General features: G+C 40.7%; 1 protein-coding gene across 3 annotated transcripts in view; it reads left to right on the top strand.

Moving 5' to 3' along the window:
* Positions 1-14204, top strand: part of ATP8A1 (ATPase phospholipid transporting 8A1) — a 206621-nt gene that overhangs the window by 129390 nt on the left and 63027 nt on the right. The window lies entirely within an intron of this gene.

Genomic DNA, 14204 nt, shown 5'->3' with positions numbered 1-14204 from the left:
CTGTGAGCCAGAGAGCAGAGCAGAGGAAACCTGATAATTCAGGCTGTCGGGGAATTATCCTATGTCGGGGCAAAGAGGCCGATGTTTAGAAGTCGGGTGTAGAACGGGAATTATGTGTAAGAAGTGGTTGTCTTTCTGTTTTTCAATTGGAATGATGATCTCTCATTATCTGTCCTCAAAACAATCCTTGTGAGGATATCTCGCCCTTCCTTGTGACATCTTTGAGCCAACTTGTCGCCTGAGGAAAAAATACGTGATTCTGCAAGCATGAAAGTTGCTTCCGCCTTTAACTGCTGGAAGAGTACCTTTTGTGAACCAAGCTCTATTCCTAAAAGCACAAACCGAAAGAAAGTCAGCCTGCTGTTTGAAGACTTTCCGTTCTGTTTATTCCTTCAGGAGGGCCCCTGCTAGGCCCTGGGAACCGCAGGCTCTGCCCCCTTAGGGCTTCCAGTTGTCTCCACGCTCCACCCCTCCCATGTGTTAATTTGGGTTTATTTACCGAAGTTACTATGCTGTGAAAAATTATGACCAAGACAGCCCAGTCTTCCAAAAGCTTATAAATAATAAAGGAAATAAAAGGCAGACAAGTAACTGTACAAAACAGCTATGTAAATAGAGCAGCTTTTCTGCTACGAAAATATTGTGAAGTTTAGGGAAGTATTATAAAGTAAGTGGCATTTAGATAGAGGTGAATAATTGAGTAAGGGAGGAGTACTTGGAGCAGAAAATCATTGCAAGTCAGTTCATATTTGAGGCACGAAGGAGGTACATTGAACTTGAACACAAGAGTATAATTTTTGAAGTATTTTTGTGTAAATAAATATAGGCACAGAATGTAAACTTCAAGTTAGAAAAAGGGAAAAGTACAGATGGTAAAAAGTGTATCTCCCAGCCTTATACCCAGCTTTATCTTCCTAGGCACGGCCACTAGTTCCAGTTTCTTGTGTTCATCCAGAGATATTCTGCCTTATCTAAGGGACATATGTGTATGTCTCTGCACACATCCTCTGTTGTTAAACACAAATGACAGCAGACTGTTCATACTGCTTTATACTTTGGTCTTCTCACTTAATGTATCTTAACGGTTGTTCCGTAATAATATGTATGAAGCTATCTAATTCTATTTCATGGCGGCTCAGTATTTATAAGGTGTCAGGAAAGAAATGACACCGGGAGTTAAAACTGGAAGGCAGCCGGAGGGCAGGTGTGGGAAACTGGGCCAGGACTGAGAATTTGCCTGCGCAGGTAAGAGGACAACTTCATCAGCCTCTAGAAAGAGGTAAGATGTGTATGAGCAAGTGTACATAGGCAAGTTTGGAAGGGTGGGGAGGCACAGGGTGCCGGCGGAGGACCAGGACGAGCGTTCAGTAAAAAGAAATGGGGGCTTCAGTACCAAGATATGGGGCAAGAGACATCCGGGGGGACCTGTCCCCCATGGTCCCTAGAGAAGGAGCCATCCAGGTGGTTCCAGAACTGGGTTGTTGCAGGAGGTCACAGCTTTGCAAAAACCTCAGCGGAAGCATTCCCTTAGCCCCTGTAGACAGTTAGTTAGGTCTTTGTCCACAACATGGGTTGGCACAGGACACGGTTTTTCTGACACTTCAAGGAAATCAGAGGTAGGACCTGTGACGTTGAGACAAAAGCATGAGAAGCCATGCTTGATCTGACCTGTGATCCCTTGGGTCTGGAGCCAGGCCTTCACCTGACGCAGAATGTGGTGGCAGTGTTTCTTTTGTTGTCATCTGTTTCATCGTTTTCTGCAACTCATAGCTAAACATGTTCTTCAGGTGTTTTAAGTGTCATGTAAATAGGAATCTCGAGAAAAAAGTAAAATGCCAAAAATATTCAATGTACTGCATCGTTCATTGTTAAGACAGTGGCATTTATTTGACATTTAATTTTATTTTGAAGTTTCCAAGAGGGTAAACTGCAGTATCATAAACACCTCAGAGGTCTCTGTGCTGGAAGAAACGGAGATGGGGGTCCCCAGGCAACGCACCGTGTCGGGGAAAGCAGGGACCGCGTCTCGTCTCTTTGGATTTACCCTTCCCTCTCAGTGCTCAGAAAATCGCCTAGCATGCAGGAAGTACTCCATCAATATTGGAGAAGTCAGTCACTGAGTAATTTTAATTAGGGGCTTTCTTTAAAAAAAAACAAAAAAGTTGTATATCAGTTTTAAATTTAGTAATAATCAACCATATCTGATATTTACAAAGTAAAGCGATTAACGATGTCCTTTGCAATTCCAGTGTCAGTCTGGTGTGGAAGCTCACAGGCGAACGCCATGGCTGAGTGCATAGCACTAATTTGCCCAGCTCCCAGACTGCCAGGCGTTCTGGCCCCGCTGCCTCAGGGAGGGCGTGCTCCCAGGGAGCTGAGTGCTGACTTTTTCTCCCAGGGAGTGAAGTTAATCTGGCTGTTTAGGGTCAGACCTGCTCTGGTGCACTCATTTGCTTCTCAGCAGGAAAGGAAACATCACTTTGCATAGCTCCCTCAGATCTTATGTCATTAACTCCATGGCTGAGATTTCAGGCAAATCATTAGATGTGCTAGAATGCCCGTGGGTAAATCATTACTTATTTTTTCACTGCCATGGAAAAGAGAGCATCAGATTGTACTGATGATAATAAAGCATGGGCTTGCCATTCCATCAACAAAAGGAATAATTAACATTTAAGTAATAAATTTAGGAACCTAATGTCTTAGGACATAATATAAGGAGAAATAAATTGTGGATGTGTGTTTTGTCAAGTGACAATTTTAATGAATGTACTCAAATTATTCCATGACATAACATAGTGTTTAAGAGCACTATTCTGCTCTACCCAGAATGGGGACCCCAGGCAAGTTGAAATTAGATAACTTCTCTGAAGCAGTTTTGCTGCCTATAAAGTGTGGATAATGTTACCCTTGGTATACAATTAGTACAGCACATGGTACATATAAAAATGAGATGTTATGAAACTTTGTAGAAGAAGAATATTTCAATAGCTTGCAAGTTGTTTTGAACAATGCTCTTTTTATTTTAAAAAATATATTATTTTCCCATCTTTTAATTATTTTCCTAAGGTAACAAGTTATAAATGTAGATCCTCTTTTATATAAGTGATGTGTATTGCTATGAAATGGTCACATTCTCTACCACGATATCATCTCTAATACTGTTAAAATATTAAAGCAGAGCTTGTTGTCTTACGTTGAACCTGTACAACTAACGTGTCATATTTAAGGCTCCTAGATTTCCAAATAGAAAAACCTTTCTCCTGGTAGTAAAAAAAAAATCTGTGTCTTCCCAGAACCCAGCTCATCTCAAAAAAGAAATTCCATTTGGCTTTCTAATTTCCTCATTTTGAGTTTCAAGATGATTATCCTTCTCAAAAAATTAATGGCTGTTCAGCATTTTTGAAAACCTTTAAATAAACATTATAAAACCAAACTACAGCTGGAAATGCAAGCAAAGCAAAGGGAAGCCTTGATCTGCAGACGGAATGAGGCAACTGGCCCGTCCTGTCTCCTCTGCCCAGGCAGCTCCCTCTGTGACAAGAGCAGCCACCGGGGCCAGCACGGCGCCCAGGAGCACAGCTGGCCTTCCCACCTGGCACCTGCAAGCTAGTGTCAAATGTTGCAGAGTCAACTAAAGTGTTTCTTAGAAAGCTGATCTTTTTTTTTAATTTAGAAAATAAGAATTTCATGGATGAGCATCACTAAGAATCATCTAAATTTGGTCAAAATCTAGCAGATACTTATAATAAATAGATAAGGTGTAATTTGTGTAATTGTTTATCACACTACTTTGAACCACTTTATTGGGGGATTCTGATTATGTCCTTGGTATAAGACATTTTCTTAAGGGTCTAAATGACAGAAATGTCAAATTAGTGGCTTGAAAGGGGTTCATTGTACTTCTTCCCTAACTGGACCCAGAACTTCTCAGAAACCCCTTCCACTTAATGACCTGGATCCAGGAGATTATTCTAGTATCTATTTCATAGCTTTAGACTGTCATAAAGTAGTTCGTTCAAACAGATTTGTTTAAAGTCTGTTAAAACTGGAAACATGTAGAAATGTAAACTAGGAACTAGAGACTCCCATATGTCATCTATTTTTACCTCCCAATGTCTACCTAAGATCTTTAGAAAGGTTCTAAAACAATTCTGTCAGGATTGGGATTTTGCTACATTAAAGACTATGATTGTTATTTTATTCAAATCCCCTTAGGATACCAACTCTGTGAATCTCTGGAAACACTTTCAGGTGACTCAAAATATTATTTTTGAAGACCTGTTTCATTGAGAAAGCTCAGGATTTTACTACCCTCATCTTGTCAAGTCTGTGGCGAGTGGGAAGGACCATCATTTCTTAAGCCACTAACTTTGTAGGTGCCAAAATGACCTTTCGTGAGTCTTAGACACTTCATCTCTCCTTCTAGCATATTTTTTTTCATATGGGGAGTTGTAGGATCTGTCCTGGCGGTAGGACTGGATCTTCGATCTGTTCTTGCTGTTTTCCTCCTCCTGTTTACTGCCTGGCTTTCCTGGGAACCAAGAACAGAACAGAGAGGACAGTTATTTACTATATATTTATTGAGTCCACAGGAATGGTGATTAAATATGTATTTAGAGGGCTTGGAGAAGTAAGTTCCCTCCCCTTGAAGTCAAAGGCTTCCCATGTTCCCAAGTTGAACTCCTGCAAAAAGGCCTTGCCCGCCTCTCCTTCTGACAGCTGGGCACAGTTTCTGTAGCCTGTCTGTGCTGCTGCCGTGATATGTGCATGCAGCCTGCTTGGGGTTCAGCCCATCATGTGGAAAGTGGTGTGTGGATCCCAAAGGACAATGCAGGTTTCTGACTTTCTGTGAAAAGGGAACTCCCCGTCCCTGCAGGTGTCTATGCATTCCTATTACAGTCATAAAATAAAACCCACTAGCTTCCATGTATGAAGTGCTTAATTTTTTTATGCTAGGTATTGAACTAAAGACTTGACAGGGAGAATCACATTTACACCTGAAAACATGAGTAAGCAGCTACTATTATGACCAACGTAGAAAGGTTAACTTTAGTGCTCAGTGTCACTGGAGGGTGTATGTAAGTCTTTGGACTCCAGAGACTAAGCAAATAGGTATGTCTGGGCCCCAGCCACCAGCTACTCCTATAAAAGAAATAATAACATTCATCTTTAGGATGTTGTGGAGATTAAACAAAGCAATACATTATAAATACTTAACAAACAATGCCAGGCATTTAGTAAGCACTTAACAAACATGGATTATTATCATTTGTGTTATTTCTTACAGCATTATTATTCCAAGAGAGAGAGGATGAGAGTTCGTTGATATCATCCTTTACACTACTCATGTTTTCTCCTTCATTCGAGACTATAACCCCAAGCCAGTTTAGTTTTGGTTACGGATATCGTGCCCCCTCCCACCCCGCACTGATACGTTTTACAGAAAGTGAATTGTTGGCATCATTTGCTATTAACAAGCATGAGAATATATATATTTCAACACTGTGGTAAAAGAAAGCCTTTACGGGATTGTTCCTTTTTTTTCTAGCTGAGTTTGATTTTCTAACACCATGTAAGCTTCACATATAACTTACAGACCATTCTGACATAACTGGTGACGTTGTCGTTTGTACCCTTTTAAGTTTGACTTATATGTATTATGCAGACAAAGCTCACTGTTTGGGGAACCAGCCACTGTTGAGTGGCCTCTGAAACAAATCCAGAATAAGCAAGCTATTGACTTGGCTCCAGAAAAGGAGGGGGAAAAAGAGAATTGGGGCTACTTCAGGTTTTGTCTTGATCCGTCCCAGGAGTCTAATATGATACATTTTGTACTGCTTTGAAACATAGTTTAGGCAGGTTTTAAAAAACCACACTGAGTTTTCCTCCACTGCCAGCACCAGGGCTTTAATATTGTGGACTTTCTTTTACTGCTGTTAGTAAAGCTGTTTCAGCTTTTTAGCCTGAGAATTTTAAGATCTTATTTTAACTTTAAGTTGTTAATGCATCCCTATCAGAAGCAAAGATATGTCCTGTTGCAAGATGATTGTTCAAGTATCCTCTGGCATAGGGCTACTCCAAGTATCTGGCATTGAAGAAAGCCAACCTTGTTACATTTGAAAGAAATGGGTTAGTAAAAAATGTAAACATTACAGAAACTGAAAATAACATGGACAAATAATCTCCTCTCTTTTCCTCTGATTTAGGACGGTGTCTGCCACAAGCCAAAATTATGTGGTTGTAAAAACTTCCTTCAAACCCATTGTTTGGTCTCCTAAAAACTGACTCTGTCCCCCTTTCTTAAACAAAGCCCAGTAATTTTGGCTTGTGTGCAAAACCTTAAGTGAGGTTGTTCACAAATTCGTAGTGTTTCTGTTTTGAGAAATTCTTCCTTTCCCAAGCCTGAATATTCTTTATCTCTCTCTTTTGGCTAAACATCTGAACTCTTCCAAGAGCTCCCTGTGACCTAGAACTACAGATAAATAGTTTTCAACCAGTCTGCCCCCTTGCCACTCACCCCAGAGTTTGTTGACATTTCTGAGGCGAGTGAGCCAAGCCTTGTGACTTTTTTGCATCTCTGCCTCCCATATCTTTTGATGAGTCAGCACAGGTTGTAGGAAACCTACTATGTGCCAGGTGTATCTGCATACATTAGTCTCTGCCCTTCGGGGCTGGTGGGGTTTGCTTAAGTAGAGACAGAGACTTCAAGTTCACGTAGCCAGCCAGTGCATGAGCCTGAATTTCAACCTAGACTGCGCTAAGTCCAAAACTGTGTTCTTTTTGCTTTTCAATCGCCATACTTTCTCCGGTAGCTGAGACTCAGTGACAGAAGGGAACATTCTGGGAGGTGTCCCCCACATTTTCTAACCTGTCCCTGCTTCCTTTCCCACTCATCACCAGGACTACAAAGCAGCCAAAAGATGGATGTCCTTCTGGAAAATAGTGGGTTTGGAGCATCTTGCATTTAAGGAATTCGGGAGAGACCTTCTATTTTGTTTTACAAATACAACAATTGAACATAAGATTTTATTGAATGCACAAAGATGACAGAAATAATGCACATTTGGGATTTGCACTGAGAAAATACAACACATTCTTCTGTATTCCTACATTAATTAATTCAAACCATTAAGAAAATGAGCCCAACATTAGCTTTCTTTGTGGTTCTGGGTAACAGTTTCTCACAGGCCCTGGTTGTTACTGTCTCCAAACCGTTGATTTGGTAATTTGCTTATTTTCAAAAAATCGGTTGTGTGTTCTGAACAGCCTCTTCCTGGCTGAATTGGAGGCAAGAGGAGAGACTGGATGTCTGCCGCCCCCGCTCCTGCAGCGTGTGCCTCCTCCTGCGTTTGAGGCACTGCCGCCACTGGAGAATAGTTAATACCAAGCTCCGAGTAAGTGTTTAGGGGCCTTTCAGTGGTGGTTTAAAATAATTACCGTGAGGGCTTTAGTAAAAGCCTTTATCCACAAAACTATTTAAATTATATAATTATATCCCCTACCTCACTCTTCCTTCTCTCCCCTGGATTTGTCCCTGTTAGCTGCCTGCTCCCCCCCCCCACCCCTCCCCAACACCGAAACATAAACTTGGACCCAGATTCGACACGTCCCTGCCTCTGTCTCTCTCCACTATACCCGAAGTGAGACTGGATCCCTCACGAGGAGCTATTTGCCTGATGGAACCTATCATAATCCCAAATCCCAAACCTCTGCCCAGGAGCTGGGGCAATTTACCCAGCACTGCAACTTCCTCTTCTTACCTTCTTCCATTTGGTCACCCTTGACCTTTTTTGGATGGCATGACCCCACTGGGATATTGGACCATTTCCTCAATTGCAGCGCTTTCTATCTACTCCCATCCCAGAAATCCCGTATCTGTGTATCAGCAAAGCGTGCTGATTTTTGTCTGTTTCCCTCTCCATTATACTTCGGAGTAGGTATTGATTCAATGCGTTTGCTTGGCTGCCTTCCACTAGCTGATTTGGAGGACTTCTTTGACCATATGTTTTTAATGATTTCACCTCTATCTTTTCGTACCCATTTTGGAAAGATTATGTTGGTTTGGTTCTATGAGGATGTGTTTTTAAAGGCTACTTTCTAGTCTGGGAGTTCAGAAACACCAAAGTTTTTTGATCAAAAACAATGTCCGAGAGAGCTAGTAATCCCGATGGGGGCGAGCACTGAATGGACTGGCTCTGTACAAAGGCAGTTTCTCTCTGCTCTCAGGCAACTCTGCACAACTTACTACAACCTGCAGTAGCTATAGCAGCAGGAGACAGATGTGTTACATAGGGGTATATGGAATGTCCAGTGTTCCACTGAATCAATAACACATTGTTGAAAAATGGTAAAAACCCAACGGTTTATTCATGTTGCTGTTATGGGAGTCAAAAATCACTGTTTAAGAATGTGCTAACATTGTCCATACTTGATATGGTCATAATGTATTATGAAGAAAGCCCTTGGAATGTTCTGTTAATTTGTAATTTTAGGGTGTGAACATTTGGAGAGTGTAAAATTAGAAAAAGAATGAAACATTCTTTGGACAAAAATTTGTAAATGCTTCATGTCTTAAATGATGAAGAGATGGGGCCACAGACCACCAAAACAGTTAATAAAATATGTGTTTGTTTAAGATGCTTATATATCCCTGTAGTGACATTTGAAATGAACTGATAGTAGGTTTTTTATGGTAGACCCTTAGCAAACTAAAGTAAGATTTTTTTCAACCCCATACCCCAGTAAATATATTTATTTCTCTGCTTTTAAAAACAATCAGTACTTAAAGAAGGTAAGTTGATGGTGTTATATCTGAAGAATGTGCCAGTAAATAAGTCTTCTGTGTTTTGTTTAGCATTAGTTATTTTAAACCTAGTATTTATGAAGCACTCACTTGTATGTAATACTGTTTTATATAATTTCTCATATATAAAATCATATTTTTATGGGCACTTAAAGTCTAACATACATATCAGTATGGTCACTGTTGCCAAAAACATACAGATAATAAAAAAGGAAACTCTAAATCAGTTTGTAACTTGGAAGTTATTTTCAGCTTAAGAGTTGTTATCAGGTTGGAAACAGCAGAAATTAAGAGATAAATAAAACAGTCTAGGTAAGTAATTAATTATTTGGCCTCCTCTCATGTGCTAAGTGGTATGTGCCATTTGAGACTGCCACCTCCTTCAGCCCTGAAATCAGAGGTAGGAAAAGACTGATCTTCTGGGACGTCAGCTCTGAGCTAAGCACTGCGTAGGGCAGTTGACTCACAAGCAGAGGAGTTAGCGCAGTTTGTCTCCACAATAACCCTACAAAAGAGATGTGAACCCAGTTTTATAAGTGAGAAAAACTTGATTTAGAGAAGTTAAGTAACCTGCCTGAAGAAAGATAGCCATAAGTGATAGAGCAATGATTCACACCACGTCATTCTGACTGTCAAATAGAGATTGTCAAATAGAAAAAATAATGAGGCAGGAGATGGGAATGCATATAGACCCCTGATGAAAAAGTGTATTGATGGACCATGAAATGAACTCAACTGGGACACCTTTTCATATAATGTGCAATATAAGTCTTTCTAGAACACTGACCCTATGAAGCTACCTCATCCGAAAGAGTTCTGGAGGTCTTGGTGTCTTAAGTTAGTGGTTGAAGCTATTTCTCATCTCTCATTTCTCATTTAGTTGTTTTTTGTTTTTTTTCCTTTTACATCACTGAGGACTTTTTGTCAAAAATAAAACATTTAATATTTCCTCTTCAAGGAAAGTGGAAAATGTTTAGTTAGTTTAATTTTACCCCAAATCTACATCCACTTGAAGTCGTGGACAACCTTGAGTGCCCAGCCATAGGGTACGTTCTGGCTTCTGGAATTTGAGTGCTTTACAACATGGCTTCATCCTTCAGGGAGCCCCATGATCGGCCTTGACTTTTTAACATCCCACTTGTTTATGGCCGCACATTGGAACGTTCTTTGTAGAGAGTGGTTTTGTCTACACTGATGGTGACTTGTGCACATCAGCTGACAAGTTCTGAGGAGTTATTAATATATTACAGTGGCCCAGCCACCAGCAGGCTCCTTGTTTGAGCAGAGTCGCCATCTTTGTTCAGCAAGATTCTTGCAAGTGTTTTCCTATAACATTGTGTTGCATTTTGCCATTTTTATGGAAAGTAAGTGAAAACAGAAACCTGTGATGCTGATGCTGAAGTACAGGCTTCATAAACTTAAGTCCCTTCAGTCAAGGGTGACATCTGTGCATCTTCTAAAAGTGATTCAACATTAGCCCCAATTGTGGGTTTATTTCACTTAACTAGTGATGAACTCATGAAGGAAAAGATCAAATCCAAGAACAATGAAATGCATTGTTAAATATTGTGTCTAAAAGTCAAAGTGTAGTTCAGAATTTTGATATATTATTTTTTTCTTCCTGGGAATGGAATCCTCCTGATAATAAAAGTTTATCATTTGACCTGCACACATAAAACTGATTCCCAGGAATAAATATAAAAGCCAAGTACTTAGTTGCACTAAGACCCAAACACCAACATGTACTTTGCACTAAATATGTATAAATATACTTTTTTTTTCCCTTATATCTCCTGTTGCTTGAGCTTAGCCTTGCAGGTGACACCCTCTGGGATATAGATTACTGCCTGCACATTAGTTACTGTCACCTTAGGTAGCTGTGGCCCCAGAGCAAGGTGTGGAAGCCACTACCATTAGGTGTTGCTTGTTAGACTGTTTCTCTATAATCTTCACCCCTTCTCTGCTGGTCGACTTGGCTAACCAGTCTTCTAGTTAGGGGTTAGAAGCTTTTATTTTCCTTTCCTCAGGGATATTTCCACATTCTCTGCTAGGGTGTTCCTTGGATATCTTCCTAAGTAAGCTTGTCTGTCCTGTAAACTTCTGAAGAGAATCAGGAAAAAAGCCAGAAGGCTAGAAGCTGCAAAGGGCCATTTTTTTATGCAGGTGCTTTATACCGTCTTATACTTATACTTTGGGCCATCGAAAACATAGCTCTTAGGTGGCCTAACATGGTCTTTGCACATCTGGCCTCTGGGTTCTTTAGACTCTTCCAAGCAGAATTTTTGCCAAAATGAAAATGACATCTTACGTGCTGTGATACTTTCCTAAGAAGTCAGGGCTTTCAGTTCATCTCACTATAAAACTGTCAGATTTCCTTGTCTCGGGTGCCCCCTGTGATTTTTATCAAGGGTTTTCTTGGTAAAGATCATGTAAAAATAATGAAAAAGATTACCATAAAGCTGCCAGTCTCTGATTTCTTTAAGATTATTATTGTCTTATGAACATGCTATCTATTTTTCCAGGCTATACCCTCAAGATTCTAATGGAACTTCTTTAAGGGTTTCTGGTCAGAGTTATCTTTGTGAGGAATTCTACTTGGCCTAAATAAAAGCCAAATGTCTTTCTTTTCTTTTCTGAGCATACGTCTTATAAACCAAATGTATATTGTTTGCTTTTCATTAGCCTGCCGTTACACAACCTGGCTTGATCACTAAGTAGCTAATCAAGGTGTTCGCCCTGTCATATTGTTTAGGCAATTTATATAATTTAAGGCAGAAGTAGACTTTGGAGCATAGCTTCCACTCTTCCACTTTGTTCTCCATTTTTTTCTATAATAAGATAAACATATTAGCATTTTACTTGTTCTAATTAAGAGTATCTGAGATTATACATGAGTTTTATAGGCAGCAAACAACAGTCCTCAAAGTGGCCACACAAGAAAACCTTTGTGACTTACCACAAGGTATTCTACATTCATTAATAATGTCATTATTCTCACATTACCAAGCTTTTATTCATTTAATTTCATCTCTTCATCAAGGGCCTCAGTCCTGAAGGGAAAATAGAGATACAAACATATAAGCTACTCTACATCATGACACATTGCGTAAGTATAAACAAAGGATTTGAAGAACCCAAAAGATGGAAATATTGATGTCACCTGGAGGACTCAGCAAAGTTGGATAAGGGACCATTTCTTGGGTTATTTGTTTCTTGTTTTTAGTTTGTAGTCTTGAAGAAAAGAGTAATGGCATTGGGAAGATGAAGATGCAAGACAGTTCTTCCCCCCAGCTCTAGAATTAGGGAGGATTAATTAGGTAAAAGGAGTCTTTAGGTTAAGAGAAGATAGTTGAGGGACTTCTTTCTGGTATAAGTGTTCTCAGTAAAGCAGGTAGACGTTTGCTGAAGCAGCAGGGGCCAAATATGGAATCTTGAAAAGATCTGGGGTAACCTCCGGGAAATATGGACTCCAGTAGCCATGGAGCAAAGTCGAGATCAGTAGTGATGGGCACCCATAAAAGAGAATAAAGTGGAGTAGAGCCTGCCCTCATGAGGAGGTGGTTTTTTTCCCCTCCTTCACTGTCAAGATGGAGAACCGAGGACAAGGCTGGCTGTGGCCTGAACTGTGCATCGGCAAGGCAGGAAAGCATGGGAGGAGGGCCAGCGGCTGAGGGCTTCTCATGAGCATTTGCCTGTGGGAAGAGAGGAGGGAGTTGAACGATTGGCTGAAGTGTGAACATGAGAGGCACAAGGAAGTCCCCCTCTCCCTGTGGCTCCCTTCCTTGCCTAGAGCACTGAACCCCAGCCTTGCCCACTCGCCCATCCATCTCCCCAAATTGCCTTTACAACTGACTCTCCCTATTCTGGCATCAGCTGCTCCCTTTCTTTCAGCCCATAAAGAAGACCGTGTGGTGTGAGGAAATACAGAGCTTTTATTTTATGGTATTATGTGGTATTTTATTCTTTTTCTGATGTAGCTTCTCATTTCTATATTTTCACTTTCACATGTCACTAAGTTTAAATGTTTAAACATTTCCCCCCTTCAGTAGCCAAAAAGAAAACAAAGCAACAGCTAATATTGTAATAAATTTATTTCTAGCTACAGGAGATAAGCTTCAATGCAATATGGCCATAAAGCACAGCTCCCAGGCTTAGGGGAGAAGCAATAAACTTTTATAAATAAAAGAATTTTAAAATACTTCTGGCAGTATAAATAAGGGTAAAATATAATGTAACTGGCAACACACAGTCAACACCAGTGCTACTTAAGAAAGAAAACTATGAACTAAAATAAGATGTTTGCAGTTTTTTCGTTGTTGTTACCTTGCACCCCAGGTAGGCTGGCTGGAGAATTCACTGTGAGAAGTTTTTGACTCACCTTCTGAAATGTTATCTCAATTACATCTCCAGACACCTTTTGATTTGCTGAAGATCTGTGATAATCACCAAGGAGAGCCAGGGCTACTGATGCCACAAATAAGAGAATTCTCAACAAATATTAAGGTGTTAGAGAACACCTTTCAAAACAGGGAGGGGGGTGCGTGCAAGACTGTCCCGCAGGCTGGCTTATGAGGGAGCCAGCACAGCTCCGGGGTTCACTTGACTCTCAGTCCTGCTCTGCAGCGGACCTTTAAAGAAATTTGAAGTCCTCCTGAGGTCCATCTCAGGTTTCATTTGGATTTTCAACTCAGGAGACACTTGGACAAAAGCTTTAAAAAAAAAAAAAAACACTGGCATTTTAGTGAGCAATGCTTTGGTTTGAAAGACTGTCGAAGTAGTGAACTACTCCTCTAGAAAATTAAGGAGCAAGCAAGAGAATGAATAGCTCTGATCTCTCTCTCTCTCCCTCTCTCAAATCAGAAGTGATAATAAAGGGGAAATGGAATGCTGTTAATAGGATGAAGTCAGAATTTCTTGGTGCTCTCACTCAATAAAGTTGTATTTCCTCAGCATCCATAATTGTAGACCAACTGCATTTGTCACAGGAAGCAGGTTAAACATGGTCTCTCGCCGCACCCACCCCACCCCCGCCCCGGGACCTGCCGGCCTTGGTAGCACAGGGTGAGTTATACCCGGCAGCATGGAGTGAGTGTGGGAGGGCCTGGCAGGGTAAGCCTCGTTTAGAAGGTGGTAGACCACCCTCTGGAGGGAAGGGCAGTCCAGAGAGAGGGAATAAAGGAGCTGGGAGGGTGAAGAGAAGTAGAACGAATGTTAGTAGGGCTTCGATTGTGGAAAGCCTTAAGTGTCATTTTAAGGAGTTTGGAATATATCACGTAAACAGGAGGAAGCCGCAGGAAACAGAACTAGCAGAGACGTGATCTGTGTTTTAAATCTGTTTTATAAAGAGAAATCTCTGTTGGCGGTAAAGAGATGACAGGTGATGAGGGCACTGGGGAAA

This window comes from Pteronotus mesoamericanus, unplaced genomic scaffold (genome assembly GCF_021234165.1).
Source record: "Pteronotus mesoamericanus isolate MK-2021 breed Mesoamerican mustached bat unplaced genomic scaffold, CSHL_Meso_final contig_68, whole genome shotgun sequence".
NCBI lineage: Eukaryota > Metazoa > Chordata > Mammalia > Chiroptera > Mormoopidae > Pteronotus > Pteronotus mesoamericanus.
This window is presented reverse-complemented; position numbering and strand designations above follow the sequence as displayed.